Source organism: Macaca fascicularis, chromosome 2 (assembly GCF_037993035.2).
Source record: "Macaca fascicularis isolate 582-1 chromosome 2, T2T-MFA8v1.1".
Classification (NCBI taxonomy): Eukaryota; Metazoa; Chordata; class Mammalia; order Primates; family Cercopithecidae; genus Macaca; species Macaca fascicularis.
The window spans coordinates 39740236-39767650 of NC_088376.1; the positions used below are offsets into that span (position 1 = coordinate 39740236).

A 27415-nucleotide genomic window follows, 5' to 3' on the forward strand; every position below is an offset into this window, starting at 1 on the left:
GGGGTGACAAAAATGTGCTAAAATTCATTGTGGTAATAGTTGCACAACTCTGGACAGACTAAAAACATTGAATTGTACTCTTTAAATGAGTTTTATGATATCTGAGTTATATCTCAATAAAGCTTTTTTTTTTTTTTTTTTTAAAGAAAGCTTGAATCTAGATTCCTTCGTTAGTTTGTATTGCCGAATGACTGCCTTCTTGAATACCCCAGCAGAAGACTGACGATTGTTTCTGACACTGAGGGTGGGCAGTAGACACAATTGGAGGTCAAGCGTTCTACAGAAAACACTGAATTAAGTTGAATTGCTCAGTATTGAGACCCTTACTGAGGCCTCTTCTCTTTGGCTTCTAGAATTCTGACAATCAAGTAGGAATTTGGAGGATGGTTCTCTTACTAGCCCAAGAAGAGAATCTATGTTATTTACAATAGCTTTTATGACCCTCCTTTTAAATATGAGGAGATAATCAAGTATCACCAGGCATATGAAGAAAACTTCTCATATAAGAAACCAAAAGAAATAGAAAAAAAAACTGGGAACGATCAGAACAACAAAAAAAAGGCTCAATAGAACACTCAATAGAAAGGTTGAAGTTAGAGTAAAGGAGTCCTTTCATAAAGTACAGGAAAAGATGGAAAATAAGTGAGAAAAGAAAAATAGTCAGAGGTCAACTTCCAAATAACAGAAGTACTAATAGACATCAGAGAAAAGAAGGAATTATCAGTAAAATATTCAAGAAAAATTCCCAGAATCAAGGAACATGATTTTGCAGAATGAGAGGCTCTCTGGGTACCCTGGAAAAATGAAAGAAAATAGATATACACTTTCAATTAAAGCCCAGTCAGGAAAATAGAGACCATACCAATTACTGTAACAGAATCTAAAATAAAGAGTTGTTTAGTCAGATATGGGTTGAGTTACATCTCCCTCAAAAAGATATGTTGAATTCCTAATCCCTAGTACTTAAGAATGTGACCTTATGTGCACTATTCACGATAGCAAATACTTGGAAACAACCCAAATGTCCATCAATAATAGAATGGATAAAGAAAATGTGGCACATATACACCATGGAATACTATGCAGCCATAAAAAAGGATGAGTTCATGTCCTTTGCAGGGACGTGGATGAAGCTGGAAACCACCATTCTCAGCAAAATACCACAAGGACAGAAAACCAAACACTGCATATTCTCACTCATAAGTGGGAGTTGAACAATGAGAACACATGGACCCAGGGTGGGGAACATCGCACATTGGGGCATGTTGGAGGGTGGGGGCTGGGGGAGGGATAGCATTAGGAGAAATACCTAATGTAAATGATGAGTTGATGGGTGCAGCGAACCAACATGGCACATGTATACCTATGTAACAAACCTGCACGTTGTGTACATGTACCCTAGAACTTATATATATGTGTGTGTATATATATTTATGTGTGTATATATGTGTATGTGTGTGTGTGTATATGTGTGTGTGTGTGTGTATATATGGCCGGGCGCAGTGACTTACACCTGTAATCCCAGCACTTTAGGAGGCCGAGGCAGGCAGATCACGAGGTCAGAAGATCGAGACTGCCCTGGCTAACGTCGTGAAACCCTGTCTCTACTAAAAATACAAAAAAATTAGCCGAGCGTCGTGGTGGGCGCCTGTAGTCCCAGCTACTCGGGAGGCTGAGGCAGGAGAATGGTGTGAACCCAGGAGGCGGAGCTTGCGGTGAGCTGAGATTGCTTCACTGCACTCCAGCCTGGGCGACAGAGTGAGATTCCGTCTCAAAAAAAAAACCAAAAACAAAACAAAAACAAAAAAAACCACCTTATTTCAAAATGGGATCTTTACAGAGGTAAACAAGAGGTTATTAGGGTGGACCCTAATCCAGCATGACTTCAGACCTTTTACAAAAGGGGGAGATTTTGACACACAGACAGAACACCAGGGAGAAGATGACTATCTACAAGCCAACTAGAAGGGAGCCTGGAGCAGATTCTTCCTAGCATCTTCAGAAAGAACATGTTCCTGCCTGAAGTACCTTGATTTCAAACTTCTGGCCTCCAGAACAGTGAGAATGTGTTTCCTTGATGCTGCCACTTGATATCTCATGGATATCTTGAACTTAAGACAATCAACAAACTTTTTTTTTTTTTTTTTTTTTTTGAGGTAGCGTCTTGCTCTGTGACCCATGCTAGAGTGCAGTGGTACAAACATGGCTCAGTGCAGCCTCAACCTCCTAAGTTGAAGGGATCCTCATGTTTCAGCTTCCCATGTAGCCAAGACCACCTAGGTGTGTGTGCCACCATACTAGCTAATTTTTAGACCCTTTGTGGTGATGGGGTTCTCACTTCTTTGCTCTAGCTGGTCTTGAACTCCTGGGCTCAAGCAGTCCTTCCACCTCAGCCTCCCAAAGTGTGGGGATTACGGGTGTTAGGCTACCACACCCAGCCAACAGACTGTTGATCCCTTCATTCTTAAACTGCACTCCAGGTCTGCTTTCTGCCCTCCACCCTACATTTGTTCATTCCTGTCTTTATCATTTCTTTAAATGGTATTGCCATCCACTCAGTAGCTAGAAGCCAGGTGTCATACTTGTTACCTTTCTCTTCCTCATTCTAACTCTCACATACTTCCAGTCCATCAGCAAATCCTATCTTTTCTACCTCCAAATACATCTTGAATTCTTCTGTTCTCTATCTGCATCACCACACCACTGAAGTCAAGCAACCATCATCTCTTCACTTACACTGTTGGCTTCTTATTTTATTTTATTTTTTGAGACAGAATCTCACTCTGTCACCCAGGCTGGAGTGCAGTGGTACAGTCTTGGCTTACTGCAACCTCTGCCTCCTGGATTCAAGCAGTTCTTCTGCCTCAGCCTCCTGAGTAGCTGGGACTACAGGTGCTCGCCACTATGCCCAGCTGATTTTTGTATTTTTAGTAGAGATGGGATTTCACCATATTGGCAGGCTGGTCTTAAACTCCTGACCTCATGATCTGCCCACCTCGGCCTCCCAAAGTGCTGGGATTACAGGCGTGAGTCACCATGTCCAGCTTCTATTTTTATTGTGGTAAACTGCATAAGCGTAAAGTTGAACTTCTTAACCATTTTAAGTAAACAGTTCAGTATTGTTAGGTATAATCGCATTGTTGTACAACCAGTCCCCAGAACTTTTTCATTTGTAAAACTGAAACTGTATGCATACTAACAACTCCCCAAGTCTCCCCTCCTCCTAGCCCCTGGTAACCACTGTTCTTTATGTTTCTCCTTTATGTTTGTGTAAATTTGTTTGCTCTAGGTATCTCATATAAATGCAGTCATATATTGTCTTTTCATGACTGGCTTATTTCACTTAATGTCCTGAAGGTTCATCCATTTTGTAGCACATGTCAAAAATTTTCTTCCTTGTTAAAGCTGAATAATATTCCATTGCTTATATATACCACATGTTGTTTATCCATTCATTTGTTGATTGAGCAGCTTGGGTTGCTTCCACATTTTAGCTGCTAAGAATAATGTTGCTATGAACATGGGTGTAGAAATACCTGTTCAGGTTCCTGCTTTCAGTTTTTCGATATACACTCAGAAGTTGAATTGCTGGATTATATGGTAAACTATTTTTTATTTTTTGAGGAACCACCATACCATTTTCCATAGCAGCTGCACCATTTTACATTATCGCTAACAGTGCACAAGAGTTCTAATATCATCACATTTTCACTAACACTTGTTTTCTGTGTTTTTTTTAAATAGTAGCTATCTTAATGGCGGTATCTCTGGTTTTGATTTGCGTTTCCATCATGGCTAGTGATAATGAGCATCTTTTCATGTGCTTGTTGGGTATTTGTATATATTTTGAGAAATGTCTATTTCGTTCGTTTGCCCATTTTTCATTTGGGTTATGTTTTTGTTGAGTCTGAACTGGTCTTTTTATTTTTACTTTTGTCTGTCCACTTAACTCATTCTTCACACAGCAGCACACAACAGCCAGAGAAATGTTTTTAAGATTTCTGCATTAACGATATAACAGTAAATCTTACATGGCAGCATAATACAATGAAAGTTTACATTGCTTTCTCACATCACAGGGGGTGTGTGTGTGTGTGTGTGTGTGTGTGTGTGTGTGTGTGTTGAGGGGCACCTTTGCTTCATGCAGTCACTTGGAACACAGGCACCTGTATCTTATGTCGCCACCATAATCAGCTTTGGCTTCTCAGATTGTTTTGGAAGGGGTAGTGTGTGTGGAGAAAGATTTTAGGGTCGAGACTAGAAGTGGCTTATATCACTTTTACCCTCTCAGTTCCATTGGTCAGAACTGAGTCATGTGATCTTATCTAATTGCAGGGTTGGCTGGGAAATGTAGTATAGCAGTGTTCTAATGAAGAGAACACAGTCATTAGTGAATACTAGTAGTCTCTGTCACAGCGTATATTGGATTATAATTTCCTTGCTTAAAACCCTTCTTATTACATGACTTTTTTAAAGACAGAGTCTCATTCTGTTGCCCAGGCTGGAGTGCAGTGGTGGGATCTCAGCTCACTGCAACCTCTGCCTCTCGGGTTCAAGCAATTCTTGTGCCTCAGCCTCCCAAGTAAATGGGATTACAGGCATGCGTCACCGCGCCCAACTAATTTTTTATGTTTTTCAGTAGACACAGCGTTTACCATGTTGGCCAAGGCTGGTCTCGTACTGCTGGCGTCAGGTGATCTGTCCACTTTGGCCTCCCAAAGCACTGGGATTACAGGCATGAGCCCCCATGCCTGGCCTACTTCTTATTACTTCTTATTACATGTAGAATAAAATTGGCCTGTCTCTCTCCCAACCTCACATTGTACCACTTTTGCCCTTGTTCTCTAGCCATGTTAGACTCGGTCATTTTCTATAATGTGAGTTTTTTTCCCCCTCCTGGAACCTATGTGCTTTGCAGTTTCTTTCGCTTGGAGCACTCTACTTTAAATATTTACATGACTGCCTCCTCCTCATCCTTAAAATTTCCACTTAAATTTTTTATCTCTAACTGAAAGCTCTAATGAGAGTAGCACTCATATTCTCTGTCCTTTATGATAGCACTGCGTTAATCTTTGTCATAGCATTTTTTGCAACCTATAAAATATTTTATTTGAAAATATTTTATTTCCTCTGCTAGAAAGAGGTGTCTGTCTTGCTCACTGTTGTATCCCTGCATTAACTGGCCAATGCTTAGGATACATTAGTCATTCAGTAGATATGTTGTTGAAGGGAATCTGTTATATAGAACAGACTGAAATGGAGATAGTTGAATTTTAACCAAGGGCTCTTATGATAATTTAGGTGAGTTGCTGAGGGCTTGAGTTTTAGTGGTGTCAGTGTAAATGGAACAGAAAAGGATGGATGAGAGACATTTCAAGAGAAAAACCAACACAAATTGATGTGTGACTTAAGGAGCCTGGGTGAATTGGAAGATAATGATTTATAATTAACAGATTGGTAAAGAGGATAGAAGAGCTGGATTTTTGGAGATGATGCATATTCAATTTGAGGGGATGGCAAGATATTTAAGTAGAAATGTTGAGGAACAGTAGCTTGGATTAGAGAACACAATTGAAATTACAGAGCCTAGGCCAGAAGTGATACGATGAAGTTGTCATAAAAATGAACAAGCTATCTAGAGAGAGGGTATATGTGAGAAGAGCAGATGGCTCAGTGGAAGGAAAATGAGGAGCCAGAAATGGAAACCAGAAGCAGGTGGCACGGAGGGAGGGAAATCAATTTAATATAGGGGTAAGGAAACCAGTAGTTTCAAGAAAGAGGGATGATTAGGTTGGCTGCCTCCAGTATAGCTATTCCTTGTCATATGCATTTGAAAGTTGTGAAATGTTACCTTTTATTAAGTAGTTTGAGATCAGAGGGTACCATGGGTTTTATTTATTCTGTAAGAAAGTATAGTTTAACGAGAATGATAGAGTACAGCTTTGAGTTATTGTCTTGTCTTTTTTTTTGAAACAGGGTCCTTGCTCTGTGGCCCAAGCTGGAGTGCAGTGGCACAGCCTTGCTCACTGCAACCTCCATCTGCTGGGTTCAAGCGATTCTTGTGCCTCAGCCTCCCAAGTAGCTGGGATTACAGGCACCTGCCACAATGCCTGGCTAATTTTAGTATTTTTAGTAGAGACAGGTTTTCACCATGTTGGCCAGGATGATCTCGAACTCCTGACCTCAAGTGATCTGCCCACCTCGGCCTCCCAAAGTGTTGAGATTATAGGTGTGAGCCACTGCACCTGCCGAAGTTCTTATGTTTTAGAGATATTTACTTAAATATTTATGGATGAAAATGTTTATTTTTTAGAGATATACACAAATATTTACAGACAAATTTTTAGAGTTATACACTGAAATATTTACAGAAAAAAGTTTTTTGCTTCAAAATATTTCAGCAAGGAAACAGGAATGGGTGAAAATATGGATATTGTGGCCATGGACAAGTGACCATGAATTGATGATTTTAGCTACATAGTGGGTTTAAGGGGGGGTTTGTTCTCTTCTTTAATCTGTGTTTGAAATTTTGCATAATAGAAATTATGAAAGGAAGGAATTGTCTTTTCCAGCTATAACCTTGGGCACATTACTTAAACTTTTTTGAGACAGGGTCTTGCTCTGTCACCCAGGCTGGAGTGCAGTGGGTCGATACTCTTCAGCTCGTTAAGTAGCTGGGGCTACAGGTGCGTCCCACCATGACTGGTTAATTTTTGAGTTTTTTGTAGAGACGGGATTTTGTCATGTTGCCCAGGGTGGCCTCGAACTCCTGGGCTCAAGTGATTTCGCCTGCCTCGACCTCCGAAAGTGCTGGGATTACAAGTGTGAGCCACTGCGCCCAGCGTAGTTAAACCTTTGAAGCCTTAGTTTCTTCGGTTAAAAATGGTGATATTAATACTGATTTTATCAGTTTGCTGTGGTGATTAATGACAATGTGTTAAAACCACTTAGCATGCTTACTCGGTGCACTCATTGTCCAGTAAATATTTCTGAAGTGAAATACAGTGAGATAATACAGTTAGGCATCAAGGTTAAGGGGTTTGTAACAGGAGAAAAGGTTCTGCGCTCTTTATAGCAACCTTTCTTAAGAGATATGTTCTTTTTAGAATGCTGTAAAGTTGGAATGACTAACTTAAAAGCTTCCATAGACATTTGTTTATTTTGGCATGTTTTTAGTAGGAGTTTTCTCATCTGAACATGTACAAAAGCAGCAGTACAGTGGTATTTCATCTGTTCTAAACCACATCCTTTTACTGAATCTTATTCCGGAAGCATTTATAAGGCGGGTGTCCCTTTGAAAGACATTGTCCTTTAAAATAGTTTGAAAGTAAATTTTCAATTAACATTAAAATCAAATGAGGGAATACTTAAAATGGAAGCATGGGTTAATAAAATTGTATTAACACTAACTTCTTAGAGCACCTGACTTAAAGTATATGTTTTTTGGTAGTAACTTGGCTATAGGTAGTATATAGTTATCGTTTTATTTATTCTTTTGTGGTAAAACTTGGTTATGGATAGATTATACTTGTCCTTTGGTATCCATGAGGTATTGGTTCCAAGACTCCTTGCAGAGACCAAAATTTGAGGATGCTTGAGTGTCTTGTGTAAAATGGGGTAGTATTTACATATAACCTATGCACATTCTCCTGTATACTTGAACTCATCTTTAGGTTACCTAATACATTCCAAGACTCCTTGCAGAGACCAAAATTTGAGGATGCTTGAGTGTCTTGTGTAAAATGGGGTAGTATTTACATATAACCTATGCACATTCTCCTGTATACTTGAACTCATCTTTAGGTTACCTAATACATTGTAAGTGGTATTTAGGTAGTTAATACTGTATTGTTTAGGGAATAATGACAAGGAAAAAAAGCCTGTATACGTTTAGTACAGGCCCTTTTTTTTCCCTGAATGTTTTAAATCCACAGCTGATTGAATTCGTGGATGCGGAACCCATGGATACAGAGCCAGCTGTACTAAGAAATTGCTGTCACAGTCTGTAGATGTCATACAATTTTGTCTCCAGATAAGTAAGAGACCTGTGAACACAAAGGAAACTTTCCTTATGCCTTTTCATTCTCATGTTTTTAAAGTTTGTTCATTTTTTGTTTAGGGAACTTTAATGAGTCACTTAAGCAGAGTTTGGAACTGTCCTGTAGCTACATGATCAGTCATTTTTTTCCCTATCTTTCTTTTTCTTTTTTTCTGACATGGAGTTTTGCTCTTATTGCCCAGGCTGGAATGCAATGGCGCAATCTCAGCTCACTGCAACCTCCACCTCCCGGGTTCAAGCGATTCTTGTGCCTCAGCCTCCCAAGTAGCTGGGACTACAGGCGTGCGCCACCACACTCGGCTAATTTTTGTGTTATTAGTAGAGACGGGGTGTCACTATGTTGGCCAGGCTGGTCTCGAACTCCTGACCTCAGGTGATCCACCTGCCTCGGCCTCCCAAAGTGCTGAGATTACAAGCATGAGCCGCCGTGCCCAGCCCCTATGTTTTATATTGTATTTTATTTCTATAGAAATAAGGTTTCACTGTGTTTTCTGGACTGGAGTGCAGTGGCTATTCACAGGCACCATCATAGTGCACTGAGGCCTCCAACTCTTGGCCTCAAGTGATCTTCTCACCTTACTCAGGAGTGCACCGCCATGCTCAGCATTTGTTTTCTATCTTAACATAAAATGGAAAAAAGTTACTGTTGCCTTTTCTTCTGATAAATAGCAGCCTAAGTAAGACTGGTAGTTTGGAATAAAGGATAAGTTACAAAGGCAGGAAGGTGAGGAAAGAATTGTTTAAAAATGAAGGTAAGAAGGAGAAAAAGAAGTTGAGAGATAAAGTTTATATTTTCCTGTGCTTTAATATCATCTTGCAGTGAATTAGTTGAAAATTGCTTTGCCAGTTACATGTAATTGGTGACTTTTAAGTTATTTGCCACCTGGAACAGACATAACTTCTTTAACATAAAACTCAGATAACAACTGTCATTGAATTTGTGTTTCCACAAAATTGGTGGTGGAATTTTTAGCATTAGGTAGGAGAATAGGACAGGGAAAGACAGCTATGTCTCAGACACTGTACTGTTTTACCTATTTTGTTAAGTCCTCACAGCAATCCTGTAGGTAGGTGTTATACTGAGGCACAGAGTTTTGATAACTTCATCAGTGTTACACAGATAATAAATGACAGAGCAAGAATTCATACTGTAATGTTTCTGTTCTCGTTATCTTTTATTCATTGCCTTTGTTATTCTTTCCTTCTTCTCCTTCTCCTTCTCCTTCTCCTCCTCCTCCTCCTCCTCCTCCTTCTCCTTCTCCTCCTCCTTCTCTTTCTCCTCCTTCTCCTTCTCGTCTTTCTCCTCCTCCTCCTTCTCCTTCTCCTCCTCCTTCTCCTCCTTCTTCTTCTCCTCCTCCTCCTCCTTCTCCTCCTCCTTCTCCTTCCTCGTCCCCACTCCCCGCTTCTCCCCCCTTCTCCCCCCTCTCCCCTCCTCCTCCTCCTCCTCCTCCCCCTCCTCCTCCCCCTCCTGCTCCAATAGAGTCTTGCTCTTGTCGCCCAGGCTGCAGTGCAATGGCATGATCTCTGCTCACTGCAACCTCCTCCTCCTAGGTTCAAGCTATTCTCCTGCCTGAGCCTCCCAGGTTGCTGGAATTACAGGCACCTGCCACCACTCCCAGCTAATTTTTGTATTTTTAGTAGAGACGGGGTTTTGCCATGTTGGCCAGGCTGGTCACGAACTCCTGACCTCGTGATCTGCCTGCCTCAGCCTCCCAAAGTGCTGAGATTACAGGCGTGAGCCACCGCGCCCGGCCCCCCCTTGCTTTATTTTATGATTCCATTCAGTTATTAGTCTTGTTGGTTTTTAAAAAGAGTTTTATTGAGATATGATTCACATACTATACAGTTCACTCATTAAAAGTATACAATTCAGCTTTTAGTATATTCAGAGTTGTGCAACCATCACCACAATATTAGAACTTTTTTTTTGACACGGCGTTTCGCTGTGTCACCAGGCTGAAGTGCAGGGGCGAAATCTTGGCTCACTGCATCCTCTGCCTCCTGGGTTCAAGTGATTCTCCTGCCTCAGCCTCCTGAGTAACCAGGACTCCAGACGCCTGCCACCACGCCTGGCTAATTTTTTGTATTTTTAGTAGGGATAGGGTTTCACCATGTTGGCCAGGATGGTGTCAATCTCTTGATCTCGTGAGCCACTGCACCTGGCCTTATTAGAACATTTTAATCACCTCCCAAAACAATGCCATACTCATTAGTTGTCACCCCTAACCTTCCCTCTCTGCGTCCTAGGAAACCGTTAATCTGCCTTCTGTCTCTATACATTTGCTCATTCTGAACCTTACATATAAGTGGCATCATATAATATATGGTCCTTTGTGACTGCTTTCTTTCACTTAGCTCAGTGGGTTTTTTTTGTTTGTTTGTTTTGTTTTTTTCTTTTTTGAGGCAAGGTCTTGCTCTGTCGCTCAGACTGTAGTGCAGTGCTTGATCACGGCTCACTGCAACCTCTGTCATCCAGGCACAAGTGATCCTCCTGCCACAGTCTCCTGAGTAGCTGGGACTGCAGGCATGTGCCACCATGCCAGGCTAATTTTTTTTTTTTTTTTTTTGGTAGAGAGAGTCTCACTATGTTGCTCAGGCTGGTCTTGAACTCCTGGGCTCAAGTGATCCTCTCACCTCTGCCTCCCAAAGAGCTAGGATTATAGCATGAGCCACTGCACCCAGCAACTTGATGTTTTTAAGGTTCATCCATGTTACAGCACATACTATTACTTCATTCCTTTTTATTGCTGAATAATACGTAATTTTACAGTTAATACCACATTTTATCCATTCATCAGTTTACAGGCATTTGAGTTTTTTCTCCCTTATGGCTATTACAAATAATATGGCTACTGGCATTCGTGTACATGTTTTTAACAAGTTATTGTGGTAAGATATGTGTAACATAAAATTTACCATTTTAACCATTTTTAAGTGTACAGTATTAAGTATATTCACATTGTTACGCAACCATCACCACTACCAGTTTGCATAACTTTTTCATTTTTGCCACCTGAAACTCTGTACCCGTTAAACAACAACTCCCAAGTCTGCCATCCCCCCAGCCTCTGGCAACCACCATTCTACTTTCTGTCTCTATGAATTTGACAAGTCTTGGAACCGTGTATAAGTGAAATAAATCATACAGTATTTGTCCTTTATGACTGGCTTATTTCACCGAGTACAGTGTCTTCAAGGTTTATTCACATTGTAGCATGTGTCAAAGTTCCTCCTCCACCAAAGGCTGGTACTTTTCCACTGAATCTATATTTACCACATGTTATTTACTCATTCAACTGATGATGGACACTGAGGTGGAGTTTTGCTCTTGTTGTCCAGGCTGGAGTGCAGTGGCACGATCTCTGCTCATTTGCAACCTGCGCCTCCTGGGTTCAAGTAATTCTCCTGCCTCAGCCTCCCAAGTATCTGGGATTACAGGCATGGGCCACCACGCCTGGTTAATTTTGTATTTTTAATAGAAATGGGGGTTTTGCCATGTTGGTCAGGCTGGTCTTGAACTCTTGACCTCAGGTGATCCACCCGCCTCAGCCTTCGAAAGTGCTGAGCCATCATGCCCGGCCTGATGATGGACACTTCGGTTGCTTCCACTTTTTGGCTATTGTGAATAATGCTGTTACAAACATGGGTGTACAAATATCTATTTGAGTTCTCACTTTTACTTTTTTTGGGTTTATATCCAGAAGTGAAATTGCCTGGATCATATGGTAATTCTGTTTCTTATTTTTTGAAGAACTGCCATATGGGTTTCCACAGTGGCTGTACCATCTTATCTTCCCACCAGCAATGCACAAGGGTTCTAATTTTCTACATCTTTACCAACAATTGTTATTTTCTGTCATCGTCATCTTTTTTTAAATAGCCATGGTGATGGTTGTGAGGTGGTATTATCTCATTGTGGTTTTGATTTGGATTTTTCTAGTGGCTAGTGATATGATCATCTTTTCATGTGCTTATTCACTGTTTGCATATCTTCTTTGGAGAACTGTCTATTCAGTTCCTTCCCCATTTTTGTGTTGGACTTTTATTTTATTCTTTTTAGAGACAAAGTCTCACTGTATCACTCAGGCTGGAACGCAGTGACATAATCATGGCTCATTGCAATCTCATCCTTCTGGGCTCAAATGATCCTCCTGTCTCAGCCTCCTGAGTAGCTAGGACTATAGGTGTATGCCACTGCCTGGCACATTTATTTATTTTTTGTAGAGATGGGGGTCTCACTATGTTGCCCAGGTAGGTCTTGAACTTTTTAGCCTCAAGGGATCCTCCTATCTCAGCCTCCCAAAGTGCTGGGATTATAGGTGTGAGTCACCACACCCAGCTGGATTGTTTGTTGTTGTTGTTGACTTGTAAGAGTTCTTTATATATTCTGAATTTCAGTGTCCTGTCAGATGTGATTCCAAATATTCCTTTCTGTAGGTTGCCTTTTCACTGTATTAATTTAGTGTCCTTTCGTATACAAAGTATGTTAAAAGATCTTAATTTTGATGAAGTCCAGTTTCACTCTTTTCGGTCACCTGTGCTACTGATGTCCTGGATTATCTGAGTGGGTTCTGGTAATCACACGAGTCCTTATCAGAGGGAATCAGTTAGTCCAAGAAAGGGATGTGATGATGAAAGCAGAAATCTTGATGATGCGACCAAGAGCAAAGGAATGTAAGCAGCTTCTAGGAGCTAGAATAGACAAAGAACAGGTTCTTCTCTAGAGCCTCCTGAAGGAATGCAGGCTTTGATTGTAGCTTTGTAATCTACTCCATCCAGGCTGCTGCAAATGCCAAGCATGCCTGTAAGACCTGTTTTAGACTTAATGACCTGTAGAACTGTAATGACCTCTAGAACTGAGTAAGTTCTTTAGTGGTGATTTCTGAGATGGGTACAACTATCACTCAACAGCAATGTACACGGTACTCAATGTGTAGTCTTTTATCCCTCACGCCACCACCCTTATTCATATGCTTTTGCGTCCTCATAGCTTAGCTCCCACTTATGAATGGAGACTATATGACGTTTGGTTTTCCACTCCTGAGTTAATTCAGTTAGAATAATGGTCTCCAGTTCCATCCAGGTTGCTGCAATTGCCATTATTTTATTTCTTTTTATGGTTGAGTAATAGTCCATGGTATATATACACACCATATTTTCTTTACCCACTCGTTAATTGATGGACATTTGAGCTGGTTCCATATTTTGCAGTTGTGAATTGTGCTGCTGTAAACATGCATGTGCAAGTATCTTTTTCGTATAATGACTTCTTTTCCTCTGGGTAGATACACAGGAGTGGGATTGCTGGATCTACTTTCAGTTCTTTAAGGAATCTCCATACTAGTTTACATTCTCACAAACATTGTAAAAGTGTTCCCTTTTCACCATATCCATGCCAACATCTATTTTTTGATTTTTTTTTATTGTGGCCATTCTTGCAGGAGTAAGGTAGTACTGCATTGTGGTTTTGATTTGCATTTCCCTGATAATTAGTGATGTTGAACGTTTTTTCATATGTTTGTTGACCATTTGTGTATCTTCGTTTGAGAACTGTCTATTCATGTCCTGAGTCTGTTTTTTGATGGGATTGTTCTTCTTTTGCAGATTTGAATTCCTTGTAGAGTCTGGATGTTAGTCCTTTGTCAGATGTATAGATGGTGAAGATTTTCTTCCACTCTGTGGGTTGTTTACTCTGCTGATTGTGTCTTTTGCTGTGCAGAAGCCTTTTATTTTAATTAAGTCCCATCTCTTTATGTTTGTTTTTGAGGCATGAGACTGTTGATAGAATCTACATCTTGCTTTGCTCAGATTGGCTTAAACCCTACATAGATTCTAATCCATCACCAAGTGTTGACATCTTCCATGGAAATTTGAGAAGGGTTAGTGATATAAGCCAGTGGTACCTGTTGCTTCTACTGGTATTGAGGCAGGAATTACTATTCATCATTACCTTCTTTTACTACCTATTCTAGATTTCCTTTATGCTGGGCCAGCATTTAAGCTGGTTTAAGTTGCTTGTGTCCTTTAGGCTTCCATCCTTGTGGGACTTGAGCCTTTAGTTGCCTTGCCTGTTTTGAGCCATGGTTGCTGTAATTTCCTGTTTGCCCTATTACCAAGCGTGGAAATACCCTGCATTCCAGATTGCTCCCTAATCCCATTGTGTACAACAGGTCCTAATAATCAGGGTCTCTTATCACTGCTAGTATATTTATTCCTTTCTTTGCCTGCTTGTTCATCAGTGTGAGAAGCCCATAGTGACCAAGTGGTGGTTGTGGCTTTAGGCTCTGTGAACCCCTACTGTGGAAGCATTACCCTCAGGATCTCTAGTACAGCAGAGATTTTAAATTGTGGGGATAGGAAATCCACATGCTGTAAGTGCGTTACTGGGAGTGATGGTGAAGAGTCAATCTAACTTCTCTACACCTTGGTTTTAAGCCTAGCCATTGGTTCAGTGCATATGCTGCATCCCAAATGACCAGCAGAATGACTTCTTAATCGAGCTTTTAATTTAATGCACCACTTTATGATTTTGTTAGCCTCACAGTTTCTAGGTGATGTGGTATGTGGTGTAGGACCAGTGGATGCCATGGTCATGTGCTTAATGTTGTATCTTCTTGCCCATTAAACGAGTCCTTTGGTTTGAGGTGATGTTAAAGGGAATCCCAGATTGGCAAAGCAAACATTTTGAAGCCATTGAGGTACTGTAAATGTCCAGAGACACTCAGGGTTGGAAAGGCAAACTCATTTCTATAGTAAGTGTATATCCTACTTCCCCTGGAATGCAAAGGTTCCCGTTCCATCCTGCTACCTGCTCAGTTCTGTTCTGGTAAGTTGTTTCCTGCATTTTGCTGTGTTCCTAATTTTGCTAGATTTTCTTCTCTTATTAGTACTTTTAATTACATTTTTCAGAAATAAGCTGATGTTTTTGTTTTGTTTTTTTGAGATGGAGTTTTACTCTTGTTGCCCAGGCTGGAGTGCAGTGGCGCTACTATCTCGGCTCACCACAGCCTCCACCTCCCGGGTTCAGGCAATTCTCCTGCCTCAGCCTCCCAAGTAGCTGAGGTTACAGGCATATGCCACCACGCCCAGCTAATTTTGTATTTTTAGTAGAGACGGGGTTTCTCCATCTTGGTCAGGCTGGTCTTGAACTACTGACCTCAGGTGATCTGCCCGCTTCGGCCTCCCAAAGTGCCAGGATTATAGGCATGAGCTGCTGCGCCCGGCAAGCTGATTTTTTTGATAATGGGGATGTGCTGAACAGTTTTCACTTTAACATAGTCAACTATATGATTCCATTTGTATGGAATTCAAGAAAAGGCAAACTGATGACAGCCTATCAGTGCTTGCCAGTCTGGAGAGAAATGACTGTAAAGGGGCATAATATAACTTTTTTGGGTGATGCAAGTGTTTTAGATCTTGATTGTGGTGTGGGTTACACGACTGTATACATTTGTCAAAACTCATTAAACTGTACACTTAAAATTAGTTTTGTAGGTGAATTATATCTCAAAGCTGATTTTGAAGAAATAAGAGGAAATTAATGTACTTATCCTTTTCCATAATATCTTTTCCTTTGTGGTTTATGCTTTTTGATTCTTAAGTTTGAGAAACTCTTCTCTACTCTGGGTTTTTTTTCCCTTATTTTCCAATTCATTAATTACTGCTATTTATTTCCCTTCTTGTCTCAAAATAAGATATGGTAAGACCTACAGAGACCAAAAAGACTGTCATGGAAGAAGAGTTTTGTACTCACTGTTACCTAGAAACAGGAGACAGGCATGTTATCGAAGGCCCCATGGGAAAGCACCAAGGTTGGTCAGGAAGCAGAAGGAGTAGAAAAGCGTAGGCCAGAGCTTATATTGTGGTTTCTGTGGAAAAGAATGGGCGACTGGGCGCGGTGGCTCATGCCTGTAATCCCAGCACTTTGGGAGGCCGAGGTGGGTGGATCACGAGGGCTAGATATCGAGACCATTCTGGCCAACATGCTGAAACCCCATCTCTACTAAAAATACAAAAATTAACTGGGTGTGATGGGGTGTGCCTGTAGTTCCAGCTACTGGGGAGGCTGAGGCAGGAGAATCGCTTGAACTCAGGAGAAGTGGAGGTTGCATTGAGCAGGGATTGTGCCATTGCCCTCCAGCCTGGCGACAGAGCGAGACTCCGTCTCAAAAAAAAAAAAAAAAAAAAAAGAGCAAGACAGGGTAGACAAACTTGAGTAAATTTGGATCATTTGAAAATTTTGGTGGGTTCTGGGTTATAGGTATGGTCCCTGGTTGGCCGGTACCTGGCCCTGGGGTATATTAGGGCAGAAGGAATACTAGCCTGGTGTGTGAGAGTTATTTAAAGAAGATGGTTGTGGTATAGACTCTAGATTGCTTAGTTGCATATCGGAGGTGTGTTCAGAGGCAAGTTGCTTGCTATCTCTAGGAATTAACCCTGGGAGGTACAGTCGCTCCCGGGTTTGTAGGACCCAAGATGTCAAAACATCATAAAATGTAGAGAAAATTTAAGAAGATTAACATACTTATGTTTTCTTTAGGTTTACTCTTTTTTTTTTTTTCCTAGTTTCTTGATTGAGTATATTAGTTAAGCATATTCAGTCTTATTGTTTTGTTTCAAGAGCATTAAGACTGTAATTTTAGCTGAGCTGCACATTTTGATGGCATGGTATATTTATTGTCATTCAGTTCTGATTTTTATAGTTTATCATTTTAAATTTAGAAGTTCATTTCTAAGTTAACAAATATTTGAAAATGTTGATTTCAACATTATATCGTGGTTAGATATAATGTCTTAGATAAAAGTTCCTTGAACATTTTTTTGTTTTTCATTGTGACTTTATTTTGAAAATGTTTCACATGTACTTGAAAATAATTATATTTTTATTTTTTTGTTTGGTGGAGGGTTCTTTATATAACTTAGATCAAATTTACTAACTTTGTGGATCAAATATTATATCTACTTACTGGTGTTCAGACATTCTGATCTGTCTGTTTCTAATGTAAGTAAATTAGAGGCTCATGCAGTGATTGAAGATTAATTTTTTTCTTGGAACTTTCTTTTTGCCTTATTTTGATAGCTGTGTATAAGGCTTTGGTATGTTTTTAGTTTATTTTATTATTTTATATATATATATATATATCTCATGTCTCCATACCTTCTAATATTGCAATAAAATTGTTTTGTCTGATGTTAAAATTGCTATAACACCTTTTTTTAAAAATGGCCATACCACTTTTTTTAAAAAAAGGTTTGCCAGAATTTAGTTTTTTTCATCTTTTCTTTGTTAATGTTTTAGTTCACTTTTATAAACAGCTTTAGTTGAATTTGTGTGTTGTTTTTATTTTCTATTACTTTATTTTATTTTATTTTATTTATTTTTTGAGACCGAGTCCCACTCTGTTGCCCAGGCTGGAGTACAGTGGCACAGTCTCGACTCACTGCAACCTCTGCCTCCTGGGTTCAGGTGATTCTTGTGCCGCAGCCTCCCGAGTAGCTGGGATTACAGGCGCACACTCCCACACACCCCGTAAATTTTTGCATTTTTAGTAGAGATGGGGTTTTGCCATGTTGACCAGGCTGGTCTCTTAACTCCTGACCTCAGGTGATCCTCCCACCTTGGCCTCCCAAAGTGCTGGGATTACAGGCATGAGCCACTGTGCCCAGCCTGTATGTTATTTTTGTTATTTTCTGTTACAAATGAGTTAAATTCATTCACATCTATTTTGATTATGATATATCTAGATTTTTGTCATGTTGCTTTGTTTGCCATCCTTTTTCTTTGCTTCTCTTCTCCTTTCCTGTTGTTTTTTATTGATACATAATATTTTACATATTTATGAGGCACATGTGACATTTTGTTGCATAGGATGTGTAGTGATCAAGTCAGGGTATTTGGGATATCTATCACCTTGAGTATTTATAATTTCTATGTTTTGGCAACATTTAAAGTCCTCCTTTCTATCTACTTTGAAATACACAGTTTTGCTAACTGTAGTCACCCTACTCTGCTATAGAATATTAGAATTTTTATACTTTAACAATATGTTTGTGTACATTGACCAGCCTCTCTTCATTACCTACCACCCATGCACCCTTCTCAGACTTTGGTGTCTGTCATTCTACTGTCTACCTCTATGAGATCAATCTTTTAAACCCACTGAATGAGTGAGAACATACTTGTCTTTCTAGTCCTGACTTATTTCACTTAACATAATGACCTCCAGGTCCATCCATGTTGCTGCAGATGACATGATTTCATTCTTTTTTAATGACCGAATAGTATTCCATTGTGTATATATGCTGCCTATATCCATTAATCTGTTTTTGTTTGTTTGTTTGTTTTTAAAGACAGGGTCTCACTCTGTCGCCCAGGCTGGAGTGCAGTGGTGCAATCATGGCTCACTGCAGTGGGTAGCTGGGACCACAAGCATACCCACCACACCTGGCTAATTAAAAAAAACATTTTTTTGTAGAAATGGGGGTTTCACTATGTTGCCCAAACTGATCTCAAATTCCTGGGTTCAAGCAGTCCTCCTGCCTCGGCCTCCCAGAGTGCTAGGATTATAGACCTAGCACTGTACCTGGCCGTGTGTATCTGTTGATGAACACTTAGCTTAATTACATATATTTGCTATTGTGAATAGTGCTACAATAAACATGCAAGTGCACGTATCCCTTTGATACACTGATTTCTTTTCCTTTGGATAACTACCCAGTAGTGGGATTGCTGGATCGTGTGGTAGTTCTGTTTTTAGTTTTTTGAGAAATTTTCATACTGTTTTCCAGAAAGTATGTACTAATTTACATTCTTACTAACACTGTGTAAGAGTTCCCTTTTTTCTATCCTTACCAGTGTCTTTTTTGTCTTTTGTTTTCTTTTTATTTATTATTTCGAGACGGAATCTCACTGTTACCCAGGCTGGAGTGCAGTGGTACGATCTCAGCTCACTGCAACCTCTGCCTCCCAGGTTCAAGTGATTCTCCTGTCTCAGCCTCCCAAGTAGCTGGGACTACAGGTGTGTGCCACCATGCCTGGCTAATTTGTATTTTTAGTAGAGATGGGATTTTGCCATGTGTTGGCCAGGCTGGTCTCAAACTGCTGACCTCAGGTGATCTGCCTGCCTTGGCCTCCCAGAGTGCTGAGATTACAGACGTGAGCCACCACACCTGGCCTTTTTTGTTATTTAAATAATAGCCACTTTAACTTGGGTGAAATGATATTTCATGTGGTTTTCATTTGCATTTCCCTAATGATTAGTGATGTTGAGCATTTTTTCATATACTTGTTTGCCATTTGTATGCCGTTTTTTGAAAAATATCTATTCATGTCCTTAGCCTACTTTTAAATGGGATTATTGGTGGGGATTTTGTTTTTGTTGTTAGAGTTCCTTGTATATTCTAGATATTAGTCACTTGTTGAATAGTTTGCACATATTTTCTCCCATTCAGCAGATTGTCTCTTCACCCTTTTTTTTAGACAAATGCTCACTTTAATCACAATTCTAAATTATTATTTTCACATTAACACAGATGTTCCCATAAACTGAGAAGAATTAAGTATTATACATTTTTAAATGGTTAATATGATTTGAAAATTTTTTATAAAAATTGATCAGAAGCTAGTAGAAATTCCCACTGTAAATATAAAATATTGGTTACAATTGTTTTTCACAGTAAACTGAGATCTAAGCTTCCTAAGAAGCTGTATTATCTAATATCATAATAGGGATGGCTAAATACTTGACAACTACTTTCTGAAGAACTGGCTTAACAAAAAGTTAATATTTGAAGAAACAGCTTTTCCCTTGTTTATAAGAAAAAGGCTAACATTTTGGCAGAGCTCTCATTTTATAGTGTGGACAATCAGAAGCAGGTGGATGTTGGTGGGGCGCAGTGGCTCATGCCTGTAATCCCAGCATTTTGGGAGGCCAAGGCGGGCAGATCACTTGAGGCCAGGAGTTCAAGACCAGCCTGGCCAACATGGTGAAACCCTGTCTCTACTAAAAATACAAAAATTAGCTGGGTGTGGTGGTGGTTGCCTGTAATCCCACCTATTCGGGAGGCTGAGGCATGAGAATCACTTGAACGTGGGAGGTGGAGGTTCCAGTGAGCCGAGATTGCACCAGCCTGGGTGATAGAGCAAGATTCCCTCTCAAAAAAAAAAAAAAAAGAAAAAAAAAAGAAAAAAGGTGGCTGCAATGGTATCAAGAAAAAAGCATTTCAAAACATTTCCACTTTTATTAAAGGTTTTGACAATGAAAGTATCATTAAATGTCTTTAAATTCTATTTGCTATAGAATAACCATCTAAATAGGAGACACATGCCATAATACACCAACCATTTTAGTATGTAAAATACTTCTGAACTCTTACTATAAAAAGATTTGGCTAAAATACAAAGCATCTTTGCAGTAAAACTGATAATGTAGCTTAAGTAGCTTATGAGATTTCAGAAATGTCTTATGAAAGAAATGAGAATGTTTCCCTGTGTGAGATAAAACTGAACGGTTAACGTTAAGGTGCTATAAACTAGACAAAGCTAGAAAGGCACATCATGTAACCAGAAAAGAACGGCATGTGATGTGGACTTCCTCCATGTCAAACTGACAGGAAAATAGAATATGCTCTCCAGAAGGAAAGGCATGAGAAGATAATTCTTACAAACAAAGCTCTCATTGAGATATTGAAGAGCTTTACAGAGAACATAATCATAAAATGGCTAGAGATCATTTATAGGACATGGTAATGGAATCCTTTATATTACAATACCTGCCTCAGATATAAACACAAATCAAATACAAACACCCTTGTGAAGCTGTGCTGCTTTCAGCCAAACATTTCGCAGGTACCACAGTCAGCGTCTAGTAGCATTTGGATGCAAAGGTTTAACTTGTGCTGATCTGGACAAGCCACAGCAGAGACTCTGATTTGGAGACTTCATGGACACTCCTGCCAGTGGGCTGCTGCTATTGCTGCTATTTCCAGATGCTGGTGGAACCATTTAGGTCTCTTGCTTTCAGCTGAAGGACTGCATATTTGTAATGGTTTCCTAGTAGCATCTGAAGAAAGATCAATCTCTTTTGGCGAGGACTGAGATTCTGATTTGACAGCAGCCGGAGCAGTCTACCAAAGTCACTAAAGGATTACATTTGGATTTAGATTTCTTCTCTCTCTTTTCTACTGGGGATTTACCTTCACTACTACTACTACTACTTTTTTCTTTGGTTAATTTCTTTAACTTTACTTTTTCTCATAGAGAAGTCTGCGTCATTATCCACACTCTCACCAAAATCAGAATCAACCTCAGAATCTTCACCAGTTGCCAAGTCTGGTTCAGTGTCATTAGCACTATCGCCATCACTGCCTTCCAGAAGAATTTTCCTCTGTTGTACCGCAGCTTTAGATGCTGCTTTTCTTTTCCCTTGAATGCCACCATCGTCTTTCTCGGTAATCTTATCCAAATCTAAATAATCACTGGCTACACTGCAATTAGAGATATGAGGAGACTTATTCTGTGTTTCTGTTCTACTATTGCCATGTTTTTCAACTCTTTTATCTTGAGACTTCTGCACATTAGTGGTGACTGTTGGAAGTTCCTTCACTGATAAAGCTAGTGCAAACTTCTAAGTCTCTCTGGTAGAGCTTGTCATCTAAAGCCATTCTTTTTGTTAGGGGTTTTCTCTTCTAGTGGGACTTCTTTCTGGAGATCATTCAAATTAGGTTTTGGTTTATCTTGTTTTAACTCCTTTGATGTTCTGGATTTCTTGTTTAAAGGTACAGTTGCAAAAACAAAATCATCACTGTCAGAGTTGTCAAACTGTGAGTAATTGATTGGTTTCTTACATCTCACAGGCTGCAGCATGGTCCCTTTCAAGGCTTGATATTTATACTTCCCAAGTTCTTGTTGGCTGTAGTGGTTGTTTCAGTTCCCACCCAAAACCAGACATTGGTGCTCTCCCTTCACTCTCGATTGTTTCCTTTGTTGTGCAGAAGCTTTTTGTTTGTTTATTTAATATAATCAGTTGGCTTTAAATATGTGGATTTATTTCTGAATTTTCTGTTTTATTCTGTTAGTCTGCGTGTCTGTTTTATACCAGTACCATGCTGTTTTGGTTACTGTAACCTCGTAATGTGTTTTGAAGTCAGGTAGTTTTATTCTTTTTGCTCAAGATTGTTTTGGTTGTTTGGGCTTCTTTTTGGTTTCATATGAATTTTAAGATTGGTTTTTCTATTTCTGTGAAAAAAGACATTGGTGTTTTGATAGTAATTGCATTGAAAATGTAGATTGCTTATGGCAGTATGGTCATTTTAATGATGTTAATTCTTATCCTTGAGCATGGGATGTCTTTCCATTTGTTTGTGCCCTCTTTAATTTATTTTATCCAGTGTTTTGTAGTTTTTATAGCTATTGTAAAGAGGGAATGCCTTCTTGATTTCTTTCTCAGCTAGTTTGGTTTATTGGTGGATGGAAACAGGTTTTGTATGTTGATTTTTTTTTTTTTTTTTTAACATTCCCTACTTCACAGGTGGATGCATATTGATTTATGTGTGTTGATTTTGTATCCTGCAACTTTACTGAATTTATTTAGCAGAACTAAGAGCTTTTTGGTGGAGTCTAGGTTTTTCTAGATACAAGATCATATCAGCAGCAAAGAGGGACAGTTTGACTTCCTCTTTTCTAATTTGGATGCCTTTTCTTTTTTTTCCTCTTGCCTGATTGGTCTGGCTAGGACTTGCAGTACTGTGTTGAATAGGAGTGGTTAAAGTGGGCATCCAAGTCTTGTTCCAGTTCTTAGAGGAAAGGGTTTCAACTTTTCCCCATTCAGTATGATGTTAGCTGTGGGTTTGTCATATATGACCTTTGTTATGTTGAAGTATGTTTCTTTTATGCCTAGTTTGTTAAGAGTTTTTATCGTGAAGAGACACTGAATTTTATCATGTGCTTTTTCTGTGTCTGTTGAGCTGAACATATGGTTTTGTCCTGTATTCTGTTGATGTTATGAATCATATTTATTGATTTGTGTAACCATCCTTGCCTCTCTGGGATAAATCTCACTTCATTGTGGTGGTGTGTTTATTTTTTTTATTTTTTATTTTTATTTTTTAATGTTGTTGGATTCACTTTGCCAGTATTTTGAGAATTTTTATGTCTATGTTCATTAGGGATATTGGCCTGTAGTTTTCTGTATTTCTTTTTTTTATATTTTATATTTTTTATTGCATCCTTGTCTTGTTTTGGTGTTAAGGTAATGTTGGCCTTGTAGAATGAGTTGGGGAGAATTGGTGTTAGTTCTTCTATGAGTGTTTGGTAGAATTTGGCAGTGAAGCCATCCAGTCCCAGACTTCTCTTTGTTGGGAGACTTATTACTGATTAAATATCTTTACTTATTATTGATCTGTTGAAGTTTTGTATTTCTTCCTGATTCAATCTTGGTAGATTGTGTATGTCTATGTCTAGGAATGTATCAGTTTCCTCTCAGTTTTCCAGTATGTTAGTGTATCGTTGTTTGTAATAGTTTTTAATGATCTTTTGTATTTCTGTGGAATCAGTTGTAATGTCTCCGTTTTCATTTCTGATTTTATTTGGGTCCTCTCTTTTTATGTTGGTTAGTCTAGCAAGTGGTTTATTGATTTACCTTTTCAAAAAATCAGCTTTTTGTTGCTCCTTTGTGCTTTTTAAAAAAGTCGTTTCATTTAGTTCTGCTCTGATCTTTATTATTTCTTTCCTTCTACTAATTTGGGGTTTGGTTTGTTCTAGTTCCTTAAGGTGCATTGCTACATTGTTTCTTTAAAATCTTACTGCTTTTTTGATGTAGGCATTTGTTGCTATAAATTTCCCTCTTAGTACTGTTTTTGCTGTATCTCATAGATTTTTGGTATGTCGTATTAGATTTTCATTTGTTTCAATAATTTTTTGATTTCTTCCTTAATGTCTTCCTTGACCTAGTGGTCATTCAGAAGCATGTTGTTTAACTTCTATATATTATATAGTTTACAAAGTTCCTCTTACTCTTTTTTTATTTTTTTTTTCCTGAGACAGAGTTTTGTTTAGTCACCCAGGCTGGAGTGCAATGACACTATCTCAGCTCACTGCAACCTCCGCCTCCTGTGTTCAAGCAATTCTTGTGCCTCAGCCTCCTAAGTAGCTGGGACTACAGGTGCACGCCACCATGCCTGGCTGATTTTTGTATTTTAGTAAAAATGGGGTTTCACCATGCTGCCCAGGCTGATCTTGAGCTCCTGAGCTCAGGCAATCCACCCACCTTGGCCTCCTAGAGTGCTAGAATTACAGGCATGAGCTCCCCCACTCGGCCTATTATTCTTGATTTCTAGTTTTATTCCATTCTTATCTGAGGAGATAATGGATACAATTTCAAGTTTTAAAAATTTGTTGACATGTTTTGTGTCCTAACATGATCTGTCCTGGAGAAGTTCCATATGCTGATGAAAAGAATGTATATTCTGTAGATGTTAGATGAAATGTTCTGTAAATGTCTGTTAGGTCTGTTTGGTCTAATACGCAGTTTAAATCCAGTGTGGCTTTCTTAATTTTTTATCTACATGATCCATTTAATGCTCACAGTGGGGTCCTGATGTCCCTAACTATTATCATAGTGGAATCTATCTCTTCTTGCAGATCTAATAATACTTGCTTTATATATCTGGGTGCTCCAGTGTTGGGTGCCTTATATGTTTGGAATTGTTATATCCTCCTCCTGAATTTTTCCCTCTACTGTTATATAATGACCTTCTTTGTCTCTTTTTACAGTTTTTGACTTAGTTTGTTTTGTTCGATACTCACGCATAGCTACTTCTAGTCACTTTTGGTTTCTGTTTGCATGGAATATCTTTTTCCATCCCTTAATTTCAGCCTATATGTCTTTACAGGTGAGATGAGTTTCTTGTAGGTAGTATATAGTTGGGTCATGCTTTAAAAACATTTTAAAAAATCTATTCAATCAGTATCTATCTATCTATATTATTTATTTGAGATGGAGTTTTGCTCTTGTTGCCAGACTGGAGTACAATGGTGCGGTCTTGGCTCATTGCAACCTCTGTCTCCTGGGTTCAAGCGATTCTCCTGCCTCAGCCTCCTGAGTAGCTGGGATTACAGGCACCCACCCCTACGCCTGGCTAATTTTTGTATTTTTAGTGGAGATGGGGTTTCACCATGTTGACCAGCCTGGTCTTGAACCCCTGACCTTAGGTGATCCACCTGCCTTGGCCTCCCAAAGTGCTGGGATTATAGGTGTGAGCCATACCGCGCCCAGCCAAATTAGTCTATATCTTTTAAGTGGAAAGTTTGATCAGTTTACATTCAGAGTTATTGATATGTGAAGGCTTATTTCTGTCATTTTATTAATTGATTTATGGCTGTTTTGTATATCATCTGTTCCCTCTTTGTCTCTCATTAATTATTATTTTGGTTTGGTGGTTTTCTGTAGTTGTAAGTCTCTTCCTTGTTTGTGTTTGCTCTATCAGTGGTTTTTATATTTTTTTGTGTTTTCATGATGGTAGATAGTGTTCTTTTGCTTCTGGATGTAGGACTTTCTTAAGCATTTCTTTTAGGGCCAGTCTAGTGGTGATATATTCCCTCAGCTTTTGCTTGTTTGTGAAATACTTTATTTCTTATTCATTTAGGAAGGATAACTTTGCTGGGTATAGTATCCTTGACTGACAGTTTCTTTTATTCAGCCCTTTAAAAAAAAAACTATTTATTTTTTTAGATGGAGTCTTGCTCTGCCACCCAGACTGGAGTGCAGTGGTGCAATCTCAGCTCACTGCAGCCTCTGCCTCCAGGGTTCAAGTGATTCTCCTGCTTTGGCTTCCTGAATAGCTGGGATTACAGGCATGTATCACTGTGCCCAGCTACTTTTTGTATTTTTAGTAGAGATAGGGTTTCACCATGTTGGCCAGGCTGGTCTCGAACTCCTGGCCTCAAATGATCCACTTGCCTCAGTCTCCCAAAGTGCTGGGATTACAGGCTTGAGCCACCGTACCTGGCCTTCTTTCAGCACTTTGAATATATAATTTCATTCTCTACTGACCTATAAGGTTTCTGCTGAGAATTCCACTGTTAGTTTGATGGGCGTTCCTTTATAAGCGACTAGGTGCTTTTCTTGCCATTTTTAGAATTCTATGTATTTGATTTTTTGACAGTTTGAATATAATGTGCTGTGGAGAAGACCTTTTTGATTTGTATTTACTTATAGATCCCTGAACTTGGTGTATCTGATGTGTAAATCTCTTGCTAGACTTGGAAATATTTTACCTATTATTTTATTAAACAGGTTTTCTAACATTTTTGTTTTTTATTCTCCTAAGACACTGAAAATTTGAATATTTGGTTACTTAATGGTGTTCCATATGTCACATAGGCTTTTCTCATTCTTTTTTTTTTTAATTATTACTTTTTGTCTCACTGGCTTATTTCCAAGGGCCTTCCTTAATGTTGTGAGAATCTTTCGTGTGCTTAATCTAGTCTGTTGTTGACACGTTCAAATGTATTTTGTATTTCATTCAGTGAAATCTTCAGTCCCAGAATTCCTGTTTGGTTTTTCCTTTTTTTTTTTTTTTTTTTTTTTGAGATGGAGTCTCGCTCTGTTTCCCAGGCTAGAGTGCTGTGGCGCGATCTCAGTTAACTGCAACCTTCACCTCCCAGGTTCAAGTGATTCTTCTGCCTCAGCCTCCCGAGTAGCTGGGACTACAGGTGCCTGCCACCACACCTGGCTAATTTTTTTTGTATTTTTTGTAGAGACAGGGTTTCACCATGTTAGCCAGGCTTGTCTTGAATTCCTGACCTCAAGTGATTGGCCTGCCTTGGCCTCCCAAAGTGCTCGGATTGATTACAGGCGTTAGCCACTGTGCCCAACCTGGTTTTCCTTTGTAGTATCTAGTTTCTTTAGTAAATTTCTCCTTCATATCCTGAATTGTTTTTCTGAAGTTTTTGTATTGTTTTTCAGAATTCTCTTGTATCTTTTTTTTTTTTTTTTTTTTTTTTTTTGAGACAGAGATGGGGTTCTGCTAGGTTGGTCTTGAACTCCTGGCCTCAAGTGATCTGCCTGCCTCAGCCTTCCAAAGTGCTGGGATTACAGATGAGGACCACAGTGCCTGGCCTCAGAATTCTCTTGTATCTTACTGGACTTCTTTAAATCAGTATTTTGTGTTATTTTTCTGGGATTTCATAAATTTCTTTTTTCCCCCCCGGGACAGGGTCTCACTCTGTTGCCTAGATTGGAGTGCAATGGTGTGATTATGGCTCAGTGCAGCCTTGACCTCCCTGGGCTCAGGTAATCCCCTCACCTCAGCCTCTGAGTAGCTGGGACTTTAGGTTCATGCCACCACACGTGGCTA

At 39.4% G+C, this 27415-nt stretch overlaps 1 protein-coding gene and 1 pseudogene across 13 annotated transcripts in view; one reads left to right on the forward strand and one right to left on the reverse strand.

Annotated features, from left to right (window-relative positions):
- Window positions 1-27415, forward strand: part of NCK1 (NCK adaptor protein 1) — a 93380-nt gene that overhangs the window by 20531 nt on the left and 45434 nt on the right. The window lies entirely within an intron of this gene.
- LOC102121705 (RAD51-associated protein 1 pseudogene) lies at window positions 20916-21923 on the reverse strand (annotated as a pseudogene).